The 26063-nt window shown below is 49.7% G+C and overlaps 1 protein-coding gene and 1 non-coding gene across 3 annotated transcripts in view; both read left to right on the top strand.

Moving 5' to 3' along the window:
• PKNOX2 (PBX/knotted 1 homeobox 2) overlaps window positions 1–26063 on the top strand; it is a 268739-nt gene that overhangs the window by 85413 nt on the left and 157263 nt on the right. The window lies entirely within an intron of this gene.
• On the top strand, window positions 25839–25940 carry LOC115893717. The gene has a single exon (XR_004053778.1). It is a non-coding gene; the product is annotated as a U6 spliceosomal RNA (small nuclear RNA).

The raw sequence follows: 26063 nt of genomic DNA, 5'->3' as shown, positions 1-26063 counted from the left end.
ATCCCGTCTCTTCATTGTTCATTCATTTGTTCTGTTGTCATTCATTCAACACCTGCCCATTGCCCACTCTGTTCAGGCATTATTCAGGTTAGAGATATGCCTTTTGGAGCTTACAGAACACTGGCAAATAGACAGAGCTAACAAGTAAGCAGGCACCTCTAGCACAATATGTTAAGTGCCTCCAACAGGCAAGGCCACAGCACTCTTCAAGCAGTAAGGAGGGGACCTTGTGAAACCTTGTGGGATCAGGGCTGATACCTGAAGTGGCCAGGGAATGAGTACTCCAGGCAGAGAGAGCTTGGTGAATCATGTCCTGGTAGCCAGAGAGGGCTTGGCTGATGAGGTGAAATACAAAATTTTCCACCTGTCAGGAGCATCATGTGGGACAAAGTCTGGGGAAAAGCTGGGGCTGGAGACTCTGGAGGGTCTTGAAGGATGTGGAAGAGTTTTAAGCAGGAGATTGATTTGGCCAGGTCTGAGTTTTGGAAAAGAGGCCCCTGCTTCAATATGTGGAATAGATTGGAGGAAGGCAAAAAAAGAAACGAGGCAGGAAGACCTTGCAGGAAGCTGCTGCCAGAGATTATGATGACCTGCCTGAAGCCAGAGGCAGTGGAGAGAGAGACCTGTGTACCTTTATGAGATGTTTCAGATGGAAAAATGGCAGGCTCAGAAAGGGGAGTGGCGGGAGGGAGAGGGGCACCAAGGATGGGCTCTAGGTTTCTGACTTGGGCAACTGGTGAATGTTGAGTGGTGGGGTCCTGAAAACAAGGACAAGGCGTGGTACCCAATGAGAGGTCGTTGTAGCTCCCCCAGGCTGTGGGATGACCAGGCACAAATCCCAGCAGATGTTGGCCACCTCGGTCACTGTCACCACAGGACCTCTACCAACCCGACCTTTGGGTTGCAGGTGGCATCAGCTCACTCCTTCAGAGCGTAGTAGACAGCTGCATCTGTCGAGTTCTTAAAAGCACCTGGATGCTGTCAACTGTCAGCTGAGCAGGTCACCGATGGGCTCCAACTTCTGTCCCAGGCAGCACAACTCATACCAAGGGCTTCAGGTGTTCACAGCAGCTCCCAGGGTCAAAGGCTACCTCTTGTAAGGGAGTTGTCATTGCACAGTCAAGAACGAGTAGGGAGGCCCTTCCTGGTATGTTTGGGTTGGAAGTGAAGAATTTAAGTACACCCAAAAATATCTTTACGCTTCTGAGGCATTTGCTTAGGGTCCCTGGAAGCTTGCCTGCACCATTGGTGGTGATAGCAGTAAAAATTGTAATAAAACTTTCCGCATTTATCAGGGCCTACTCTTGTCCCAGAGACTCTTTGAAGCACTTGCATGATAGCCTTTCAGTCCTATCACGTAGATATTATCATTCTCTCTGTCATAAAGAGGAGGGAACAGAGTCACAGGGAGAAGTACGCAGGCTACTGGGCCTCCCCTGTGGCAGTTTCCTTCTCGGAATGAAAGAAGGGAGGAGAGAGTCCTGCTGGCCAGAGGTGGTTTGGGTGTGAGTGAGGAGGAGAGGAGGGTGGCTCGGCCCTGCCCTCCGCTGGCTGTTCTGCTGCTCCTCATGCGCACGTGCCCTTCAGGGTCCTATGCAAATGCCACCGACAGCCCCAGGCGGACCTAGGACTTCCTTCCTCCCTGGTTCCCAGACTTTGTACATTTCTCAGTGATAGCGCCCCTGATTTGTCATGATTCCTTGGCATGGCTGTCACCTCATTTCTACCTTGGGTTTTCCCAAGGAAGGATCCTGGCTCACTCCTCTCTATCCTTGGCACCCAGCACAGAGCCTGGCACCCAGTGGGCTTTCTATGAATAAATAAATGCTATTAGGGAAGCCAGGATGCTCAGGAGGGACCCTGGAGGTCCGAGTCAAAGAGGACCCCCTGGTTCCCTTCATCACAGGAGCAGCAAGGCGTCTAGATATGCCCCAGATTGGACTCAGCTCTTCCCAGGGGCCCACTTGGTAATAAGGGGGCAGTTGTCAGGAACACAAATCTCTCTCTGCACTCTGGGGAAATGTGGGGGTTGGGATAAGTGCTCCTCCTGGGTGGGAGCATCGAAGGAAGCCGCGTCTGGCTGGATGTTTATCCTGATGAGGTGTTTATGTAACACCAGGCTTCCTCCGGCTCCCAGGGACTGAAGAGCGCACACACCAAGGAAACAAACAAATGGAGATGCGAACCACTTGTGCCATTAGACAACTGAAGGGAAGAGGTGTACACATCTGACGTCCTCAGCAAAAATTTAGCACCAGGGCAATTTCCAAACCATTTTTTTACAAAGAAAAAAATGTCTCTTTTATATTCCAAGTGTAAAAACTCACCAGTGGCTTTCATCTTCCTGAATCTCAGATGCTGCACCGATGGCCATTTGCCAGGGCTGCAAAGGGTAAATGGGATTCCTGGGCGTTCTACCCACACCACCTCCCTGCTGAGGGGCTGGTGCCACCTCCTCAGCAGCTCCCTCCTCACCCAGTGGGATCAGCCTGAGGTCAGCGAGGGGAGAAAAAAGGGAACGCAGTCCCAGGTCTGAACCAGGAGTCCTGGTCTTGAGGTCTGGGTCACTAAATGGCTGTGTGACCTTGGACAAGTGGCTTACCCATTCGGAGCCTCAGTTTCACATCTGCACAATGAAGAGAACAATCAGTTCTGACCCACCTAACTCACTGGCTTGTTTTGAATACCTGTACCCTGCACAGGTTGTGTAGGGTATCACAACTGCATTGTGACACTGCCTGTCATTCAAGCTGGGTCACAGCTGAGCCCCAGGTGCAGGTGAGTAGCATGGCATCTCCTGCCTGCTCTAGCCAACCTTCTTTTCCTCCTGCTCCAGAGCTGAGCCCTGTTCCCGCCTCACCTTCCGTAACACTCATGACAGTGTCCGGGTGAATTCTAAGTCTGAGGTTCCAAGGGGCTCTTGGAAACAGCAGATGGGGATGGAAAGTGACCTGCACACTGCTGAACAGTGGATGGTTTAGGGTAAGAAGTCTTAGAATCCTGGAATGCATCTAAACAGAAAATCACTTTACTCACTTCCTAAACATATACTAAAGACCTACCACACACCCAGCATTGTGCTAGACATTGAGGATGCAACACAGTCCCTGTCCTTTCAGAGTTTGCTGTCTAGCAAGTATTCCAGATTAATGCCCATTTACCACCATTTTATAGATGCAAAAATAAGGCTGCCCAGAAGGGAAAGTGACTATCCTGGCCACATGGCCGGTTCGTGGCTTTAGCAGGATCAAAAATCTGCATTGTGAAGATGAAACGAGTGAATGCACACCCAGGGCTCAGAGCTGTGCCTGGACCCACCCAGTGAGTGTTCTCTACGTGTTTCCATTGTTCTCTATGTATTTCCATGACATCTCCAGACTCCAGGAGCATTTCCATGATGCCACAAGACCCCTCATTGCCCTGAGCTCCAGCCTCACTCATATCATGAGGTTGGGCATTTGAGATGAGCCCAGTCCACCCCTAGGATGAGACTGACAAAGGCAGGACAGGGATGACAGTGGGTCCTGAGGCCCTTGACCCTGGCTCTTATGGGAGCAACCTGGGCATTTTGTTCATTCTTTCAATCAATGCTTATGGAGAGCTTGCCCCATGCCAGGCACTGGGGCTACACTGCTGAATGGCACCAACAAGACCCCAGCCCTCCAGGAATTTCTGTATTAGTGGGGAAGAGGATTGGACAATCAACTATAAATAAACAAATGAACCAGATATTTTCAGAATGAGACAAGAGCTGTCGAAGTCACATTCAGGGTGACTTACTAGAGAGTAACAGGGTGGTTGTTTGAAGATGGTGGGGGGCAAGGTGGGGGACAGGCTTTGTTCATTTCTGGAAGTCGCCCTGCCAAATGAGCATGGTTCTGGAGAGACTCTGCCCAGCACCAACACACCAGAGTCTCCCAAGCTCAGCATTCCAAATAAAGGGCAATAATGGGCTGAGATGGTCTCTACCCTTCCCAGCCCCTGGCCCACAGCTAGGAGTCATGCATGTAGTATAGGCTACCTCAGTTTTCACCAGTATCCCCTTGGAGGGCTCCATGACCTCCCTTCATCAAAATGTGGAATCAGGAGTGCAAGAAATAGAGAAAGAACAGGACTGTTCCTCTGATGCTCCTCGGGCCTGAGTTCTCCAATCTCAGGAAATGAGATGGCGGGGAAGGAATCCAGGCTGATTCCCAGAACGTCAGGGTGAAACTTCCAGAACTGAGAAGCCACAGAAAATATTTTATTCCAGGGTAATGGCAACGGCTGGGGAACTACAACAGCCTCCCCATTCCATGAGCAGGGGAAGAGCCAAGACACAGTTTCCAAAGCACTTCAGGGCCCAACTTAACAAAGCCAGGAACCTGCCTAGGACATCGTCAAGCAGAGATAAAAAGGGGGCTTCAGGGACTGAGTTTCTGTATATGGGTGCCCACTGAGTCTGTCTCTTCAGAAGTCCATCAGAAGCACCTTTAGAAGAGACATTTGACTCAGAATTAAGTGTCCTCCTTCCTCTGGGACTGTTCCCCACCACCCTAAACCCTGGGCAGGCATCTCAGGTGAAAATCAGGAAGAAGGGAGGCTTTCCTGACCAGGTAGTACCCACTGTGTGCGTTTGGGAGCAGGAGAGGGCACCCAGACTCCATCCAGAGAGTACCTGGTGCCACCAAGCCAGTGCTGGGGTTGCCAGGCCCCAGGTTCCCACTTATCTCTGGGGATTGGTGGTCAGTGGTGCCTCCCCTGCCAGTCCTTATCCTTGAGCCCCTGATCCTCAGAGCTCCCTTTTGTTCACCAACCCACCGACTTGGCAGCTCCCGAGAGACAATTTTTTTTCCAGATAGCCACTTCCTGGTTTCTCAGCAGATCAATCCTGCTGCTCTTCTCTGGCTCAGCTGCTGTAGTGGCTGCAGATTTCTTAGTAATGATCTTCCTCCAGGAGCAGGGGAGAGACAGGCTGCTGCTTCCACTGCAGCCGCCTCTGTCTCGGCTGCCAACATCAAAGCTTTCCTTGTGGCTTTGGTAGAATGTTGAGAATTGCGAGATAATTAAGTTGCATTTCTGTGCATTGTTTACTGTTGCTCTCAACCAATCACTATTCCATAGGGGCTAATCTGTGTAGGGTTTGTTTTTTTTGTTTTGTGTTTTTTTTTTTTCTTTGCAGTGCTTGTTTGCACCACATTCTTCATTATGCTTCAGTTACTATTTTAATTTTACTGTTATTAAATCTTCCCCAAAGCTGTATTATTCTGCGCCTCTGAGCTGGAATTCCTGATTTGGGGACTGTTTGCATCTGGGCTGTTCACAAATGATTGTTCTTGTTTACAAAAGAATATACATTAAAACTCAGCACTAGAGGAATCCCTGCTCCCTTCCCTCCTTGCTGTCCCCGCTGGCTCACCTGCTTTTAGGAGGTAGGGGAGAGGGGAAAGGGGAAGCCGGAGCCATCTGGTACTTTCTGAGATTATGCTGTTGAAAGAACATCTTCATAGCCTCCAATGGTCAAACCAGCCTCCAGTGGCCAAAGAAGTCGAGTGCAGGGTCCAGCCAGTGAGCTGGAGGCTGTTTTCAAGGCCTGCCCGATCCCAATAGGATACCTCCATGTTTATTCCAGCAATGGTTAGGAGTAAGGGCTTCACAATCAAACACATCTGGATTTGAAATCCAACTTCTTCACTTACTAAGAATCTGACATTGGGCAGTTAGTAACTTCTCTCAGCCTCAGTTTCCCTGCTGTAAAAATGAAGCAGCAGCAGCTGATTATCCTGCCCACAGGTAAGGATGAAAAGGGATGACATTTTAGAATAGTGCCCGCCATATGGCAAGGACTTAGTAAAGGGTAGGTACATTTAGGTTGCCGTGTTCATCGTCATTGTCTCCCTACCATTCTGTCTCCTGTCTGTTTTGCTTCCATTTTGCTGCCCCTCTGAAGCTTGTCTGCTCACTTAGGCTTTGCATGAGAGCTTGGAGGCTCAGGCCTGCCTCTGGTCTCATCACTAAGCCAGTGGTGTGGAGTAGGAAGCACTTTCAGTGACTGTTAATGGCAGGGATTTGTTAACCTGGTCCCAAGAAGGAAAAGTGGCAGGCTTCAGGGCACCTGAGCTTGCAGAAAGAATTCAGCCCTGCCGCAGTTGAAGATGGCCATGCCTGGGGTTTTAGGACCCCAGAGCCAGCTGCCAGCCCCCTACTGCCTTATTGTCAGGCCCCAACCCTGGTAGAACCAGTGCAGCCAGTCACCAAAGCTTTTTCCTGCCACACCCACCCCAGCACCCCTGCAACCTCAGCTTCCTCGTAGACTTTCCTTAGCTTCTTTCTTCCTGTCACCCTATCCCCTCAAGCACCACACACATACTAAAACCATAACTTTTCCCCCTCTTTCCCATTATCTCTAACCCATATACTCCGGGAAGTTTAATTTGTTCTCGGTAGTAATCACCATTAACTAGAAATTGTCTTTCTCTGTGTAAACACGTCATTAGTGAAGCTGGTTTTCTGCAGGGTCCAGATTTCATTTTTATTAAAATGAAACACTTTCAGGCGCCTCACTGTGTCCAAGGAAAGAGAGTATAATTTTAACCCATTGGGTTGGCCACAGATAATTGGGCTGGCATTTGATTGGACGATTAGGGAAATATCTTCTTTGCATGCAGTATAATTTGCATTTTTTTCCCACTTATATGAAGCTAAGTCATGCTTTCGTACACAGGCAGTTTTAATGAGCATTATAAATCCTAATGAATATATTTTCATGTTCATTTTATTGGCTTGTTTTTATTACTAGAGGTCTGAAAAACAGGGCCAGAGAGGGAGCTGCAGAGGAAATGGCAGGGGAGAGAAGCACTGTGGCAGCCTCCTGCCCACTCCCCTGCTGCTGCCCTGGCTGCCAGAAGGTGGATGACTGGCAGGGCGGGGTCACCCAAGTCCCCTTTAACCCACACCAGAAGTTGCTGTGGGTCCTCTGGGGATGCAGAGAACATGTCTCTTGCCTTGGGGCCAGAGGAGCTCCTGCTGCAGCCTCAGTCTCAGCTCCAACAGTGACAGAAACCGTGAAAACAGCAAACCCTAGTTCATCGTGGTCTGCCATGGAAGAGGGAGTGAAGTATTTCTGCATAGTGTCGGACATTTAGGATCTCAATGCAGGTTAATCAAATGGAATCTGATTGAACTCTTCTTCACAAGGAGCCAGCCACCAAATCCAGAGTATTCATTCTCGATCATGACACTGAAAGGCAATTAACAAGTGTACAGAGCATGAATTTTTCCTGGATGATTCAGGAGGTTCTTCAAAATCCAGGGTATTTGCACATCATTGTGAGTATCAATTCTAGGTCCCAGAGTTTTGCTTATCTTTAAAATGAGAGGATACACTCATTCATGCATTCATTCATTCACTCATTTAAGACGCATGTTGGACACCCACTATGTTCTAGACACTGAGCCAGGACATATATAAGGTAATCCCTGAGATTTCTGCCAGCTCTGACAATTTTTTTTTTATTCTGTAATAAGTGACCAATAAAGTGAGATTTTTGTTCCAGCTTGTGGCTCTGGTTCTAAAATCACTCCCCGAGTGATTTTAGAGTTGGGTCTCTTTCCATTAGTCACCCTAAGCACCTCAGTTGTACCCTGGGCCCCCTGCATATCAGTAGTCCCAGGCATCCACACCAATGAGGCCTTTTGTCCCTGCTCCCCACACTGAGGCTGACCTGTGGACTTTTGCGTGGCCCTTTACCTTTGCCTCCAGCTGAAGGGCATCCTTGGCATGTCTTCCTTTGGGACCCTGGGAATGGCCCACCTGTCTTGGCTTTGAAGGCCTGGTCCACACTGGGCCGTGGACTCTGCTATGGGCAGGCTGGCAGGAGGTCTGCTATGGCTCACACGTTGTCTGCTGACTGACCTACTGTGCCTCACCACACAGCCTGTTTTCTGTTGACTGTCCCAACCCCATCCTAACCCTCCCATCCCACCCCCATTCTTTTTTTTTTTATTCTTTATTTTTATTTTTATTTTTTTTACTTTTATTATTTATTTATTTTTTTGAGACGGAGTCTCGCTCTGTCACCTGGGCTGGAGTGCAGTGGCGCGATCTCGGCTCACTGCAAGCTCCGCCTCCCAGGTTCACGCCATTCTCCTGCCTCAGCCTCCCGAGTAGCTGGGACTACAGGCAGCCACCACCACGCCTGGCTAATTTTTCTGTATTTTCAATAGAGACGGGGTCTCAATCTCCTGACCTCGTGATCCACCCGCTTCGGCCTCCGAAAGTGCTGGGATTACAGGCGTGAGCCACTGCACCCGGCCTAATTCTTTTTTTTTAAAAAAGAGACAGGGCCCTGCTCTGTTGCCCAATCTAGAGTGCAGTGGCACAATCACAGCTCATTATACCCTCCAGCTCCTGGGCTCAAGTGATCCTCCTGCCTTAGCCTCCCTGACAAGGACTACAAGCACATCACCATGCCCAGCTAGTTTTTCTTTGTTTTTTCTAGAGACGGGGTCTTGCTATATTGCTCAGGCTGGTCTTGAATTCCTGGCCTCAAGTGATCCTCCAGCCTCAGCCTCCCAAAGTGCTGGGATTATAGATGTGAATCATCATGCCTGGCCCAATTTTTGTTTTATGGGTTTTGTTTGTTTGTTTTGTGAGACAAAGTCTCACTCTGTCACCCAGGCTGGAGTGCCGTGGCACAATCTCAGCTCACTGCAAGCGCCACCTCCCGGGTTCAAGCGATTCTCCTGCCTCAGCCTCCCTAGTAGCTGGGACTACAGGCACATGCCACCACCTCCAGGTAATTTTTGTGTTTTTCGTAGAGATGGGGTTTCACCATGTTGGTCAGGATTGTCTCGATCTCCTGACCTCGTGATCCACCCATCTCAGCCTCCCAAAATGCTGGGATTACAGGCGTGAGCCACTGCGCCCAGCCTGTTGTATGTTTTTTTAAATCAGAAAGGTATTTGATGCTCACATAGGTTGGGAGTTTTGAGGATGTTTCAGAAGTTAATTCAAGTAAAGACGAGTTCAGTTGCCTTTGCCACCATCTCTTCAAAATGGCAGCTCAGTGCTCGGGGGTGACATCTCCCCAGTAGCTGCAGGCTTTCGTCAGTTGCATGTGGTAGGTCAGTCCTGTTTTCCTTTAAGACTATATCTTCTGCCACCCCCACCCTTCCATGCACACACACGCACGCACACACACACACACACGGCTGAGGACGTCTCACTGTGGCCTTCAGGACAACTTTACGTTTTCCTACTGTACAAGAGATGTTTACTGAACAAACACCACATGCTAGATTCTGTGAGAAACAGGAGAAACTAGCAAAGAGGCCTTGTGGAGAAGTGGGAAGGAAGCTGGCCCACATTGGAAGGCCTTGGTGAATTTCTGACTTTGCTACTTTCTGCTGTGTAGCCTCGAGTAAGCATTTCGCCTTCCTGGGCCACTTTTTCCCCATCTATAAAATGATAATAACAATTACCTATGGTACAGTAGGTGATAGGGATTTAAATGAGATACTGATTGTGGTAATGACCTGGAAACTGTAAATACTGGTCATTTCTCAGGTGGAATGTGACCAAGTTCCAAAGTGATTTGGATCGTGGGTCCTGGGTTATAGCCTATTTCTTGTCTTAGAAGGGTTGGTGGGGGGTAAAGGGATGTTTGCTGTCAGGATGGGATGTTGCTGCTTCCTGGAGTCAGATATTTATGTTATCTGTCTTTTCCAAAGAGGAGAAACAGAGAAAGGGCTCTGGCTGGAGTTCACCATTGGGATGATTTCATAGATCTGGTTTCAGCCTCACCACCACAGAAGACCATGATTGCCAAGTGAGTGTCCGCACTTTGCCTTAAGAAATGAGCTCAAGTTGAGGCAATGTGCAATTCAGGGTGCCCTGCGGCTAAGCACTGATTTGTCTCTGTTGCATGTGGTAGATCAGCCCTGTCTTCCTTTGAGACTGCAAACTTCTGGACAGGGGTCCTTGTTCCTCATGCTCCCACCACACTCACAGTGGTAGGCTCAGGGTTGGTCGTTTGTTCAAGAACTGCCTTTCAGTGACCTCAGTGGCCAGAAGCAGGAGCACCAGTGATACTCTCAGCAGGGCATCTCACCCCCAAGTCAGGGCTAAGTGTCTGCAACTGACCAGCTGGTCTTGCTCAGAAGGGACGGCATGGCCAGAAGGAGCAGAGCATCATCTCCAATGCCGCTTTTTCCAGTCTGCAAACATAATAGAATTAACTGGCCTGAGACACCAAATTTTTGTCAAAAAGGTGGTGTAAGTGCAAAAGCAATCTGCTGGCCCATTGCAGAGCCAGGTCTTAAATTACAGAGTGTAATGGTGTTGGCACATTCCGAACTATTCCCGGAGTCCCTTGGCATCCCTGGAGCCAAGGCTTCACAGACAGAGCAACTTCCCAACAGCCCAGGAGGGCGCGGGGAGATGCAGAGCAGCCCTCCAGTCCCCTGCAACCAACTATTTTAGGGCAGCTGGAGGGGAAGAGCACTAAGAAGGGTGTTAATTCATTACAAGCCATGATGGGGCTCTGGAGGGGAGACGTGGGCCCACCTGCTCACAAGACACCTTTGGTGTCAGATCCAGCTCTAGATGAGGAAGGGCTGAAGAGTAGGGGCCAGACAGTGGCGCAGTGGAGGTGGTGGGGGGATTCTTTCCGCAGCTGCGTCTCCCCTTGGGCCGGAAGGAGTGATGACTCTGGAGAGGTAGGGATGAGGGTCAGAACAGACCATGAGGAATGAAAGGAAGATTGTGTTCTGGCAGCCACGCGTGAGGATGGAGGACTGGTCAGGCACTCAGGGAGGGAGTGCTATCTCATCTCTCTGACTGAGGGGGTGTTTGCTTAGCGTCCCATTGCAGATTAGCCCACCTGAGTCTAGAAGTGCCACATCACGGTGGGAGGCAGGCTGGTGTGTTTGTGCTAGACCACTCAGGGAGCTTGAGGCATTGTGGGATGGCAGGAGATGCCTCCCAGAAACAGATTGTAATACCCACTCCACCTTTGCCCTGCTCCCCCAAGCAGCCCTCCCACCCTTCCTCCCTCCTTCTCCTTTCTGATGCAATCCTCTCTCTACCCCACAGGCTTTGTGCTGGGAGGGGCTCGGACCTAGCTGGGGGAGGGAGGTGATCTTGTCCTTTCTTTCCACTCATTCTGGGCACCTCATCACCTCTCTTTTTTCTTTCTCTAACTTTCTCTGCCTCTCCTTACCTCTCTGTTTCCCTCTCCCACACATACCCTCCTGCTTCCCGACTCACACACCCTCCTTTTCCTCTCTACGTGTTCCTCTTTCTATTTCTATGATCTGTTTCCTGGTGCTCCTTTTGTTCAGTCATCGGTGCCCCCCTACCCTCCCCGAGGTTGTGTCAGGAGTGATGCTGGTTAAATGCTGCTGTCTGCACTGGGCAGGCTCTGTAGTGTGTGCTGAATTGCTGCAGAGGGCCAAAGCACAGCACAGAGGGCCAGAACCAGTGGTGTGGCACTTCTAGACTCAGCTGGTTGCCAACCCCAGCTTTAGCATGCCCTGATTGTGTGACTGGGGAACAATTCCTATTTTTCCTTGGGCCTCAGTTTCCCCAGAAATGCAATGGGGAGGACATTGCCCTACCCTTCAGGGACGTGCCTTGGTTCATAAAGGAGACCTCCTCTCTCTAGAGCCAAGCTCCTCCACCCCACCCCACCCCCATCCTGCCAGGGCAGGCTCAGCCGCTCCCTTCCCGTCCGTAGCAGTGGGGGAGGCCGCATGAGGAGGAGCGGGGTGGGAGCTAATGGAGGGGATCTGCTGGCGGGCCTAGTTTAGGCAAACAGCAGGGACTGCTGGCGACGGCTCCAGCCCCCACTCCCGCGGTAACAGCTGCAGTCCAGCTGCTGGCATCCCTGCTGGGGGAGCGTGCTAAACCTCTCCGGGGTCAGCTCTGTGGTATGTCGGTTTCCATAGCAACCAGCCAACGGGCCACTTTCTCAGAACAATTCCCCTACTCAGCCGGGTTCTGGACTTAGCTCAGCCCAGGGGCATGTGGCTGAGGAGCAGAGCGGGAGGGGGAGAGCTGCCGAGGGCCAGCCTGGGCCCCACAGAACGTGGCTATCTCAGTCCGGTCTTCGCACGGAGGGCGTGGAGCCGAGGACGAGCCATGCAGACTCTTCCGGCGCTGGCCCTCCCTGGCCTCTCTCTGTGCCACGCCGACTCCACCGCCTGTCCACAGACTGCCCAGCTCGGCCCGGTTGGAAGAAGTGTCAGGTCTTTGTCTGAATCTGGAGAACAGCTGCATTGGCTGGGTTCAGGGCTGGGAGGACAAAGTCCTGGAATGGCGTATAAGGGGGTGCCGCGAGGGGCTTTTCCTGGCTTCCTTCTCTGCACCCTCCCATCCAGCTCTTGCAGGACCATGGGAATCCCAGTGATCCCAGGGGATAGGGGGCTAATCAGTCCTCCTCCACATTTAGAGGGTGGGAGAGGATCACCTTTCTCAAGCCCCTACAGGAGTTAACTCCCTGAATCTGAGCAGGTTGGTGCCATCCCTGACACTGTTAGGAAAAGGGAATCCTTAGAGGTGAAGATCCATTCTGGGCGCTACAAGGGACCTCGATCCACTTTGTGGATAAGGAACAGGGGCCCAGTGGAAAATGGATTGCCTGGGGGCCAGGGTGGGTAGGCGGCAAACGGCAGCTGCTTCCCAACCCCTCTCCTCTCCTGGGCTGAGCTCACTGTATGCCCCCAGGAAACTGCATGGTGCTAGAGCTCCTTCCCCAGATCCCTTGGAATGCAGCTCAGGCTATGATGGGCCTGGGGTCCTGGGGAGTTTGTCACTGGAAGGGATTTCATTTTCAGAAAGGAGCCATTTGCAAATTGGGAAACTGAGGTCAGGGATAGTGTCTCTTTAGGCCTAACAACTGCAGGATTCGATGTTGGGGCTGGGACTTGGCTTCCTGAGAGGTCATCTGGGTGGTCCCTGCTAAGACCTGGGAGGCATAAAACGTTCTTGGGCGGGGTGGCGGGGGCGGGGTGGCGGGGGCGCTGCCCAGCTGTCTTGATCTTCTACTCTGTGAAATTATTCCTCCCTTTCAAGAGGCCTGGTTCTCCCTTCCCCACCCCCACTCCATTCACCCCCATCCCCTGAAAAGGAGGAGACAGATGTCCTTTCTTCCACACATCACAGCTGCAGCCAGACACAATTTCTCTAAGCCCTGGGAACAGGTGTGGAGTAGTTCTAAGTCCCCTAGGGATGTGGGGGACTCAAGAAAAGGGCCAATTGTAGAAGCCGCATGGGTTCCCATCCTCCCCTGGCCCCATCTGTGAAATGGGAGGACTGCTCTAGGTAAGCACTTCCTAGAGTGGGCTCTGTCGGGGTAAAGAAATTTCCAAAGCTAAGCAAGCTTGCGAAAGGATGTGTGAACACCTTGTCTTTAAACAGTTACAGGGCTTATGGCCAGGCGCTGTGACTTAAGCCTGTAATCCCAGCACTCTGGGAGGCCAAGGTGGGAGCATCACGAGGTCAGAAGATGGAGACCAGTCCTGGCTAACATGGTGAAACCCATCTCTACTAAATATACAAAAATTAGCCGGGCATGGTGGCGGGCGCCTGTAGTCCCAGCTACTTGGGAGGCTGAGGCAGGAGAATAGTGTGAACCCGGCAGATGGAGCTTGCAGTGAGCCGAGATCGTGCCACTGCACTCCAGCCTGGGTGACAGAGCGAGACTCTGTCTCAAAAAAAAATAAAATAAAATAAAAAAATAAAACAAACAAAAAAGAGAGTTACAGGGCTCGTTACAAGTTTACAGACTTTAACCTAGGGCTTCCTAGGTTAAAGGATGCTCACGCCAATTCCTGCGACACACTTGACCCACTCCTCCTTCGGTGGATGCATCCTTGACACTGTTCTCCGCCCCACGGCCTCCACTGCCACCTCACCCTACCGGCTGCTCAGTTGTGCTTGTGTCTTCTCCATCCCAGACCTTCAGAGAGCCCGAGCAGAGGCAGGGGCAGTGCAGGGCTGTCACCCGGATTTCTGAGGGGACTAAGACCCTCAGCTCAGCCCCCACCCCAATGGTCCCCAGAAGGTTGCGGGTCATCTGTGGCTTTTCTGCTTCACAGGGTCAGGTAATGGCTCTAGAGCAAGGAGAGAAGAAAATTCTGGCCACCAAGGATCTCATCAGGATGATCCTAAAGTGGGAAGCTTAAAGAGGAAAGGCGTTCCTCTCCTCCTCACCGTCTAAACTCTCAGAGAAGTCACACCTCACATTCCGCAACCCTCAAACTTCCCAAAGGCCCTGAGTGTGCATTCTACCCATCCATCAAGAGGCAGCTGTGGTGTGATGGAAAACGTGTCAGCCATGGAGGAAATCTGGCCCCCCCAGATCCATAACTGGCCAGGTCTCTGCCCCGAGGCAGGTCACTTCACCCCTATGCACACTTACCAAATTTCTTGAAGAAAGGAATAGTTCCTTTCTCACTGGGTTCTCATCAGAGTTGAAGATATGATAAATGTGACAATGGCTGGTATGGAAGAGTAGCTCAGAAAGCATGAGCAGAGAGGAATTCACCACCCCCTCCCCAGCCAGAGGTAAGATTTCTCTGATTTTAGGAGGGAGAAAACTGAGGCCCAGACAAGTTAAGTCACTTGTCCAAGGTCACACAGCCGGTCACCCCCAGTCCTTTGCCATTCCGCTTTGCATCATTTCCAGGAAGATGCCTCTGAGACGGGAGGCATCACACTAACTTTTGGGGGCATTTAGCGAATGTGATGTCCTTGACTCTTGAACCATTCATCCTCCCCACTAGTAAAATGCCTGAGAGACAGAGGCTGGAAGACAGCCCTGCTTTTTTGAAGGGGCGGGGTTATGGATGTGTGGAGGCAGGAAGCGGGTATTAATTCTTGTGAAAATAGCTTTAGATAAATAAAAGTAGGCTTCTGCACTAAGACAGTCTCATTTCAGTTTGCAAAGAACTCCTCCCAGTAAGAAGGGAGAACATTTTCTCCTTACCTCCTGGTTCCTGGCCACGCAGACCCTCGATAGGCCCTGCCATCATGTCCCTCTCACTCAGTGTGTACAGCCACAGGATGCTGAGCTGCTGTCCTTGAGCCCTTTCCTTACAGCAGCAAAACCAATTCACATGCGAGGCCTGGAGATCAGGACAGGACTCACGGCTTCCTCCCTACTTCCCACCCAGGTTCTAAAGTCATTTTATTTAGCACAAGCAAATGAGGAAAGAACAGGGGAAAATGAGGAGAAAGAACAAGCGGGCCTGTCGTGCTCCACATTGTGCTAGGGCCTTAGGAATGTGTCTTCGGCGAACACTGTATCTCCCTTTTGATTTTTCTGTGGGTGAGACAGAGGCTGTTTAGAGGCCATGGGAGGGAGGGGTTTTGTCCCTGCTGATTGCTCTCACCACGTCTGTTTCCGTCACCAGCCAAAGCATGGACCCTGATCGGTATCTCCATTTGGCTAACTCGCCTTCTCTTCTGCTGTCTCCTTTCCTCCCTCCATCATTTGAAAATGTCACAACCTGTGAGGTTGGGAAGCATAGGTAGATGTTTGGTCAAGCTGGAACAACAGTTCTACCAAACTCCTCCCCCTGTGCTCGTGTGTGTTCCTGTACTCACATGGCTCTATCTAAGTCCTGTCCTGGGATAGTGCTCGTATCTGGAGTGAATGGAAGGGTCAGGAAGGATGTGCTTGTCCTGGAGGCTTGTAGGAGAGGAGCTATTATTGCAGCTGCTCCTCCTGAGCTCAGTCAGGTTTCCCCCTGCCTGGCTGGGCCATCTCTTTCCTTGCCTTTTCAGTAAGAGACTGTGGAATTATGTGAGGGAGAGGAAGAAGCTACTGCGTAGAGGGATTCTGCTCTCCAGGCCTTAAGTTGGGGCGCTTTCTAGCTCTGCTCTTCTCATTTAAAGGGATGGCCTGGCTCCAGCAGGTACCTGTAAGTAAAAACAACAAACAACCCCAAACATCTCCTAGCGCCAGACTGACAGCTCAGATTTCTACCACAGGCGAGATTTCCTGCTCAGCTTTCTGATGCAGGAAGCCTGTGTGTGTGTGTATGCACATGTGTATGTGCACGTGTTATGCATGTGTGCGCATGTGTGTGTGCATGTGTGTGTGTGTGTTTTCTCTGCTGATTTACATGCTCTTTTTGGATTGGTAGATCTGTGAGGAAGAGTAGGACTGGAGTCAGGAAATTGTCTTCGATCAGAGGCCTGATGAGAACAAGGTGCTCATCAACACTATTTAGGAAGGTGTTTTGTACAGGAATTTGTGGCAAGTGATGGGAGGATGGCAGGGTCTGAGAAGAAGGGGGGAAATGCCACAGTATCTGACAACTTAAAACTCAGGGGGTCACAGAAATGTTGGGGCTTTGAGAAAACTTTACCAGTAACTCTCTGCTGAGGGTCTCTGGCCTGAGGTCACTGAGAATCTCAGAGGGAAAACAGGAGCAAGGACACCGCGGGCCCTCCTGGGAGCAGATGCGGTCCTTTGGCCCACCTGCCCCTCCCTGCTCTCATCTCAGAAAACGTCAGCCCCCCACGTAGACAGGCCACCCGGAAACCAGGGAGTGGGGTTAAAAGCATCTCTTAGCCCAATGTTCCCTTCTCCTCTCCTGCTCTCGCATGCAGTATTTTGGGAACCACGTGCTGTAGAAGTTGCATTATAACAGTGGAAACGTTGTAATTAAATGGGGAGACCTTAGGTCTGTCACATGATCTGGGTGTTCTCCTGTATAAAAGGAAGGCTGATAACAGCTCCTTGACCACTTCACAGGACTCTGGGGTCAAACGTGGAGTGGGAAAGTGCTTTGTAAGGGAATTCAGACATATAAGCTGTTCTTAGTAGGAGGGCAGTGTGCTCACCTGCTTAATACTGGGGTTGGGGCAGTGACGAAGCTGGGAGCTGGTGTTGGAGATTCGGGAAGTTAGTTCTCCCTTGCTTCTAAGTCAATCAGTGCTGGCTTTCAGTGATATTATTGAAAGCATATAAAGCTGGTCTGGTTGGCCTTAGAATAAAAGCTTCTGAAGGGCAGGGGGGCCTGGGGCTGTGTGTGACAGAAGTCTCTTGTTTCAAGGAGACATCAGTTCAGTGGTGGTGTTCTGCCTGTCCCTGTGAGGTCTGGGCTTCGACAAGCACTTTAAACCCACAAATTGGCTGCATCATCTCTGAGAATTCCATGACCCTTTCTGGGGTGAGGGCTGAGGAGGCCAGGAAATGGCTTTGGTCCCATTAGTCATTCTGGCGCCAGCAGGCCAACAGCAATGGCTTCTTGTAGGGGAGTTGGGAGAGATGCCCATGGCGGGAGGGTGCCCGGGGGCGGGGGGTGGAGGGCAGGGGGGCTGCTGTTCTCATGCCCCTTTTTACCTAGATACTGCCAAAGGTGGTCCCTGGAACAGTGACCACAAAGTATCTCATGGGAGGAAGAAGGATGAAAGAGATGGGAATTCTTGTAAATTTTTAATCTGAAAAATAAAGAAAGTGTGAATTAGAATTAATGCAGGTATTAAATATTTAAACTTTCTATACTCACTTTCATTTTTAACATATTCCTTCCTCAAAAACCTCGATAACGCTTGTCAGATTTGTTCTCAAGATGTCCCCCTCTCCACCTCCCCCCAGGCCCAGCCCCAAAGTGAGACTGCAGGTATTCATCATCCTGATGGAAATGCTCATTTTATTTCTCCTACAGGAACCATCTGATCTCTCTCTTTATATTTATGCTTTCTCTCTATGGCGGTGTAAATAATTAATGCTGTTATAAACACATCCTATGCAAAATATATATTAGAAAAAATAACTCTTTAATTTGGCGTGTCATTTAATTCCATTTTGTAATCATAGCACATGGGCTACAATTAATGCCAGGGCTGAGGAATCCAGCCTGACTGCTGACACTGGCAGAGGCAAGACCAAGTCTCCCAGACTGACGTCCTCTTGGACCCTCAGCTGTTTCTTCTTTGTGTGCTTTTGGTTGATGGATGGAGATGGTGCCCACTGTCCAGGGCGAGGCTGAGAGTGAGTCTGGAAATGAAACAAGAAACTTACTTCTATCTTCAATAGAATGGGGTGAGGGTGGTCCAGGTCTCTTCAAGTGCACTTGGTAGCATTCATCCAAAAGGATGCTGGGACATTTAGATATAGGACATTTGGTACATCTTCATGGGGTGGGGGGGCGGCTGTCCTTGGACTTTTGGGGAGTTCTCACAAGGACTGGCTTGGGGCACAATAGCAAGGAGTTTCCTGGAGGTTGGGTTTTATGCATGCATTCATTTAACAAATATTTATTGAGTGCTTCATATGTGCCAGGCATTGTTGTGGGCACTGGAGATACAACAGTGAATAAGACAAGAAATGAAGATGAGAATATCCAGTTTCTGAATATTCCACCATTGCCTCTGCTCATTCCTTTTTCCATTCAATGATCTTTCTGGCTATCTTAAGGAATCCATCTATCAGAGCCACTCCCCCCTCAGGTTTTAAGAACTCTTGGTGAGTATTTGAATAACTCAGTGTTCCTGGATTTACCAGTTCCTGTGAGTTTAGCACAACCTCACAAATAAGATTGCAACTACCACCAGCCCTCTCTCCCCGGGAGGAATCCTGCAAACTGAATGACTGGCATTGGCATTCCTTTCTCCTGGACTCCAGGTGTCGTCTTCCCTCTGCAGGTGGGTGAATGGCTCTTTTGGGAGACTGCAGGTCCTGCCATGACATGGTGTCCTGCACTGCTGATCCTGCCTCTGTGTGTCATCTCAAGGGCCCAGACTTGGGGCTGAAGCTTTGGAGGTTTGAATTTCAGCTTTCATGTGGCATTTGTCAGCCTTTCCCCCTATTGAATATCTTCCGTAATTGTCCCACGCCTGGCGCCATTCAGTGTGTGTTCCCAAGCTAAAAAGCCCTCATTCACTTGTGGCTCAGGCTGTCATTAATTCTTTCATGGGGTGGAGAATAATGAGGGGACAGCTAATGCACTCGAAAAAAAAATTGATTTTGTAGTTAGCAATTTGCCACTCTTTGTTTGGAAAGCCAGTGTGGACTCTTCAGCCTATAATTCCACTGAGGAGAAAATTTAAACAATTGGCACCCAGGCCCCAGCTCACCTTCCCAGAGAGGCTCTGATGCACTCTGCATTTCGTGTTTCCCAGGATAAGATAGCAGGAGGAAACTTGGAAATCATCACCAGCACCCTGCTCTTCTCCCTTGACTCAGGCTCCTGGACCAGGCTTGGGCTGATTCAGGAGGTGGAGGTCTGTCTGACTTGAAAGGCCTATGGGAGGAGTTTCCAGGCATCTCAGAGGCTCTTGATTGGCTGGGACCAAAGATGCTGAACCTTAGCTGCCTTGGGGGTGACACAAGCAGTTCTGCAGGACTGACCCCTGTGACTTGACTTCTGTGTCTTTCATGGATGCTGATGAACCTGTCTGTGGATTTGGAGGGAAGATGTTTGAATGATTTCACAGCTCCCTGCCCCACCATCCTGTCCTCTCTGCTGGGACAGCCATGGGACTGAATTCTACCCAGACTCTAGTATATATTCTGGCCTTTCTTCTTAGGAAGGATTTAAGGAGCTCTGAGTTAGTTTTCAAACTTTGCTGCAAGTCCAGCTTGGCCATTTTGCTCTGCTTTTAAAAAATTTCCATTTGTACACTGTGTCAATCTGACAAGACACTCATAATCTCTTTCTGGACATCTCCATTGCTGAATGCTCCCTGAATACAGTGTTCCATGCTCTCCTTTCTTGAAAGACCTTCTCTCATAATTTGCACCCGGGTTCCTTCCCTACCTGCATCCCAAGGCAGAGTGCGCATTTGGATCAGCTCTTAGCCCTACTCCTATCTTCGACTGTTCATTCAGTATTTGCCATGCTGGCACTGTATCTCAGAGCACTCTGCTCACTTGGTTTTCAGAGGAGTCTCAGTTCCTGTGTTCCAGAAGACACTGATTTCAGTTCTACCTAGACCTTCAATGTGTGTCCTGTCACGAAAATAGCAGAGTTGAGGGAAGGAGAGCAGCAAATTGATGACTTTGTCAAGAAAAAAAAATATCCCCCAAGGTCCATAAGGAGCAGCTCCTCCTTGGGCCTTGCTGCAGCTCATAGCCCAGATGCTTTTCCTGGCTCTGCTCAGCCTGTGGTACCCAGAAATGATGTGACTCCAGTTGGAGCCATTGATGAGCCAGACATACGAATGGGGAAGTCGCCTTTGCCCACCCCCTGTGACAGATGCATCATCGAGTCCCTTGGCTCTGTTAATAAAATCTGCCCTTGTTTTCCGAATGCCCAGTGCCTGCAGTGGCAGGGCCATAGGCCTCTCAATGCTACAGTGACAAATCACAGAACACTACAAGCCCAGAGCCACTCGGTGCCTTTTATTAAACCTGACAAATATCCAGTAACCTTGGCCTCATGCCTACTCTCCTATATCATTTGATACAAATTGCATGGAGGCTTGGAGGGAAGAGTGTTTCAAATGGGAACTAGAGCTGGTGATGACAGTGCTCCTGGCTTCGAAGGGCAGTGGGGTTGCGAGGAAAGCTCTCCAGGTGTTTTCCCATAAGTCTGTCTCAGCATGACTGATCCTGGATCCTTAGGTACTTGATTCACTGGTGGCATGTCTGGCTCTCCATGAATCATGATAAATGGCATTTGTGAAGCCCTTTACCAATTGCTAAGCACAGGCATACATATCATCTCATTTAATGCTCACATCACCCCTGAGATGAATGCTCTTGTCCCAGTTTTACCATTGAGAGGACAGAGACGCAGAAGGTTTGACTTGTTAAGGTCACATGATTAATATGGGACAACTGGGGCCCAAGCTCAGATCTTGATTTTGTATCCCGTGTTCCTTTGACTTTGTTTCCTTGCGTGTCCTCTCTCCCCTTCTCCCTCCGTAACACGGAGGATTTGGGCCTTGTTCTACCCAGGACTTGGAGTAAGGATTAAAGAGATGTTCTTTACGCTTTGATCGTGTTGAGTAAAGAGGGCACAGGGACAGCTCTCCCACTTCCTCCAAGAGGAACAGCCTCCTTCTTTGTGGGGTTTCCCCTTCTTTATTTTTCCCACAGTCTCCTGGTGCCTTAAGCGCAGGTCCTGGTGTGAACAGGAGAGGAGCGGCAATGAATCAGTGCCTTTTTCAAGCTGTTTTCCAGAAGTGAGAGAATTGACTTCTCCGCCTGCCTAACCACACCTTGTTTCAGGCAGTGACAGAAGCAGCGTTGAGCACTTACTGTCAGGTCTGGCCGCAGCAGCGCAGGGAGAACGACCTGCAAAGGGAGGCAGCCAAAGCCCCTACTGTCACTGCCTATCACTCAAGAGCTTAAGCAGCCAGCTTCCTGCACCAGTCTTGGGTGGAAGAAAACTTGCAGTCTGCTGCCTAAAAGCCCACCCAGCTCCCTAGGAGTCCAGGGTGAGAGGCCGCCCGTCAGGCCCGGAGAGACTGGCTGTGCTGGTCAGGAAGGCAGTCTGTGAATGAGCGCGCTCCCCAGGCAGGCTCAGCGTTCAGGGATGGGTGTTTACCTTTGCAGCCCACTGTGCTTCTCGCCACTTGAAATTCTCCTAAGAACCCAGAGGAGCAGCTGAAAATATCCCAGATAATATGAAAATGAATGAAGGCTCAGCATACACAGCCCAGCTTCTGAGCAAACAGCTGAAAAGGCAGGCGGCAAAACAAGAAAAGGGAAGAATGCAAAAGGAGGATGGGCAGATGAGAAGGTGGATGGGGCGGGGGGAGGGAGGCAGGAGGAGGTGGGTCAGTGCAAGGGCTCTGGCTTGTCTTCTGTCCTGGAGATGCCTCTGCCACCCACCTCCCTATGGGGCTAGGAAAGCAGTGCCAAGAAAAAGGTTCTCAACTTTGGGCTGGATGGAGAGACGTTTTGGTGGAAAATGCCTTGTGGTCTTTTGAGTTCTATGGTATTTTTCTACAGTGAAGGGAAGTTGGAAGTGAGGGTAGGTCTGGGCACTTTGCCTCCTAGGAGTTAGGAGGCCTGGGTTCCAGACCCAGCTGTCATGGTGTGACCTTGGGCAACACCCCATGTTTGTGAGTAGTTTCCTTACTGGCAAAATGAGAAAATTTGACTAGATGACTTCAGGGGGATCCTTTTAGCTCTAACATTCTAGAGTTTTTATTTTGTTTTGTTTTGTGTTTTACTTTTACCATAACTGAAAAAGACTTGCGTACATATTTGACTATTGTTGAGCTATGCTAACCGCCTTTGGAAGCTTATCTTCCGAGGCACATGGACATGGATGGTCATGTGAGTAGGAACCAGCAGAATAAGAATCTTCTTGGATATTCTGAGTGAGGTCAGGCTGGGGCCAAAGATGTAGCTTCCTGCCAACAGCAGTGAAGGTAGCATCACACTGGCTGTGGAACCACAGGTTAGAGTTGGAGGACCTCAAATTTATTACTTAGTGTGTATTCTGTGTCTAAAGCTGTGCTAAGCACTTTGCATTTATTCTCTCATTTACTTTTATACCAATACTTTGAGCTAAGGCTTATTATTATCCCACTCTTATGTCTCAGAGCTGTAGAGTAACTTGCCCATGGTCACATAACCTGGATGTCACTCAGGCCTGAATGATGCAGGGGTCCACACTCCTAACCACTGCACCACACATACTTTCAGAACCTTATGGTCTCAGGGAAAGACGTGATGAGCCTGAAGGGTAAGAGATGTCGAGCCCCACATCCCAGCTCCCTGAGGGGTTGTGTTCCCTCCGCAGAGCACAGAACAGAGTCCCTATATATGAATCCATTGCCTCTGCTGTGCCATCCCTGTGCAGAGGAGCCCTGCCCGCTCTTATCAGAGAGCAAATCATGAAACCGTGGCCTTTTGTTTTGTTTTTCACCTTTTATAAACTAGAGAACAAACTGTGCAGCAACCATAGGGCCAAGAAGGCAGGCAAGGATGCATGAACAAGGAGCACATGGGGATGGAACATGTCGGCTGCAGCAAGGAGGACTTGACGTGGGGCTGGGGGCTGGAGCAGGCCCAGGCCAGGACGCTGGGCCATGGCCTTTGTCTACTCTCTTAGTTGCTAAGCTTCCTCCTAAAATATTCTAGGACCTTGGAAGGCTGCATGACCGCCTGTGAGGAATGTTGGAATAAATGGGAACTCTTGCTGTAGGTGGAAGGTCAGATCAGGGGCGCTAGGATAACACCCAACTCCAGGAGGCTGCACATCCATGTGCATCTATTGTGTGCTGATTATGAGCCCCGTGTGGCAGCAGGCCCAGTCCTGGGGCGCAGAGATGAGTAAGACAGCACATCTAGCCATAAATTGCTTCCTCCAGGCAGGCGGTCAACAAATGCTAGATGCCTACTGTGTGCAAGGCTTTATTGTAGGTTCAGGGAATAGTGCCAAACAAGACAAGGGGCCCTGCCATCAAGGATTTCATATTCTAAGTAGGGAGGAGGAGAGTGAATAAACAAGGAAGCAAACATGGAAATGAGAAAATGTTAGGTCCTGACGAATGCTGGGAAGAAGGTAAAGCAGTCTCCAGCGGGAGAATGCCTGGGCTGGGTATTGGGGAAGGCTCTCTGAGAATGGGATATTTGTACTGAACCTGATGGTTGAGAAAGTGACAGCCATGGGTAGATGGGAAGGAGAGCATCTCAAGCAGAAGGAAAAGCAAAAACCAAGTCTCTGGGATGGACCTGAGCCAGTGTGCCTGGGGAATGAGTAGACAAGAGGGAGGATGAAGAGAAAGGAGGTCAGGGAGGCAGAGAGGGTCTTAGGAGGCCACACAAAGGCATTTGGGTCTTACCTGTCTTGGGTAAGCCATGAGGACTGTAAGGGGGAGAGTGAGGAGAGCTAAGTGTGCTTTAGAAAGACCACTCTGGCTGCTGAGGGAGTAAAGGCAGCTGGTAGAGGCTTTGTTGGCTTAGTCTTGGCCATGGCAGTGGAGATGGAGCAGAGTTGTGGGATTCAGGTGGTTGAGGACTTCTTGATGGATTGAATGTAGTTGAGGAAAGGAAGGAACCAAGACTGATTTCTAGATTTCTGGCACTTGAATGGAGAGTTTTACTTAGATGGAGGAGGCTTGGCAGAAGGGGGTGTAGGATTTGAGGGGAGAAATTAAGAGATCTGTTTTGAATATGCCAAGCTCAGGATGCCTTTGAGACACTGAAGTAGAGGTGTTGAGTAGACAGTTGAATGCAGACGTCTGGGTGTCCGAAAAGAGGTTCAGCTGGAGACAGGGATGTGAGAGACCTGTGTGTGTAAGAAGGTCCTTAAAGCAATGGGAAAAGATCACATAGGGGAGAGAGAGAGGATGCAGAAAGGGAGAGTGAAGGAGATGCTCCAGTATTTTTAGGAAATGCCAACAGAGGAGACTGAGAAGGAGTGCTTGCGAAGTACGGGAAAAACCAGAGGAGCGAAGTGTCAGGGCCTGGAGGGGAAAGTTTTTTGAGATCAGCAATTGACCTGCTGTGCCAAATGCTGCTGGGAAGTCAAAATGAGGACAAAGAATTGACCATTTACTTTGGCAAGATACAGTCCTTAGTAATCTTGGTAATTAGTCATCAGTCTAGCAGTGGGTAATAAAGCCTGATTGGGGTGGGTTGAGGAGAGAATGGAAGATGGGAAAGGAGAGACAGTGAGTGTAGATGACTCCTTTGAATAGATTTGCTATGAAGGGGAGCTCCAAAAGAGGTGGAACATGGAGGAGGGACTAGGGTTAAGGGAGAGTTTATTTAAAGGAGGATGATATGGAGGTATGTTTATATGCCAGTAGAAGTGATCCAGTTAAAGAGGGAGAAAAGTCCTTGAAATGGCACGGGAGAAGGGGTTCAGAGCCCAGTGAAGGTACTGACCTTGGATGGGAGCCAGGACTCTTTTTCTATGGTAATTGCAGGATGGCATGGCCTGAGTATTTTAGTTCTGAGACAGACACAATAAAGGGCTTGTTGATGGGAAGATGGGGTAGTTCTCATCTTACAGAAATCTGTTTTCTCTATGAAATATACTGCAACGTCATCAACTGAGAATGGGGTAGGGAGGAAGTGTAGGAGACCTGGGGAGAGAAGGAAGTGTGAGGTGTCCCCAGAGACTGGGAAATTGAATTTTCTAGGGAAATGTGGTAGGTTTTTCTGACAGAGTTGAGTGAGATTTGTGGTCATGTTTGAAGTGAGTTTAGTCAGCAAATTTGTATCATTTTTCTCTAGTAATGTTCAGCTGCTCTGGTACAGGCTCTGAATAAGTGGGTAGGATACCAGGGCGGGAGTTCTGCTAGACTAAGACAATGCAAGGAGAGCTGCAAGAAGCCCAGGTGGTCAGCATGGCAGTAGTTGAAGTGTTGGATGGTGGAATCAGAGCTGGGCAAAGAGGGAAGTGAATACATGCACGTAGTGATGGAAACGGATCATAAAAACATGTTTTTAATGAAGTGGGGTTGGAGAATTGCTGTAGTAGTAAGTAGGGGTGTCAGAGTAAGCTAGGGTGGCAATGGTCAGAAAGTGGGAAGTTGGCAATGTACATTTCATGGGTGATTCAGTTAGTGGTGTGCCAAAGTCTAGGAAACAGCCACGTGAGTGGAGCAAAAGCTCATGGGATGCCAATCACAAGAAAAAAAAGTCTCATTGGAGCTAGGAAGGACTGCCAGCTAGAGGCCAGAGTATCGGACAGATCATCTTCATGGATTTTGGAGTTTCCAATGATGCTGGCGGAAATAATAATAGAGAAGGGGTCAGCGACCCGGGTGCTAAGGTCATCCATGAACGAGGGGGAACGTCCAGGAGGTTGGTTGACTGACAGCATTTCATACGTAGGAGAGGTCATGAGGTCTGATGACAAGTGCTTCAAGTAGGTGAGCTTGGGTTCTTGAAAGAAGAGAGAGAGATGGTTTAGAAGCTGCAGTGGGTTACTTGCTTCAGTAGCACACAGACCAAAACAGGAGTGACACTGAGAAGATTAGCATGGCCCTGCACAAGGAGGACACACAAATTCATGAAGCGTTCCATATTTTGTATAAAAATACAGTTAGATAGAAGGAATAAGTTCTAGTGTTTGATAGTACAGTAGGGAAATTATAGTTAACAATAAATTATTGTATATTTCAAAATAGCTAGGAGAGAAGAATTATAGCGTTC

Source organism: Rhinopithecus roxellana, chromosome 15 (assembly GCF_007565055.1).
Source record: "Rhinopithecus roxellana isolate Shanxi Qingling chromosome 15, ASM756505v1, whole genome shotgun sequence".
In the NCBI taxonomy this organism is placed as follows: domain Eukaryota; kingdom Metazoa; phylum Chordata; class Mammalia; order Primates; family Cercopithecidae; genus Rhinopithecus; species Rhinopithecus roxellana.
Note: the sequence above shows the minus strand (reverse complement) of the source record. Positions and strands in the feature narration are given on the sequence as shown.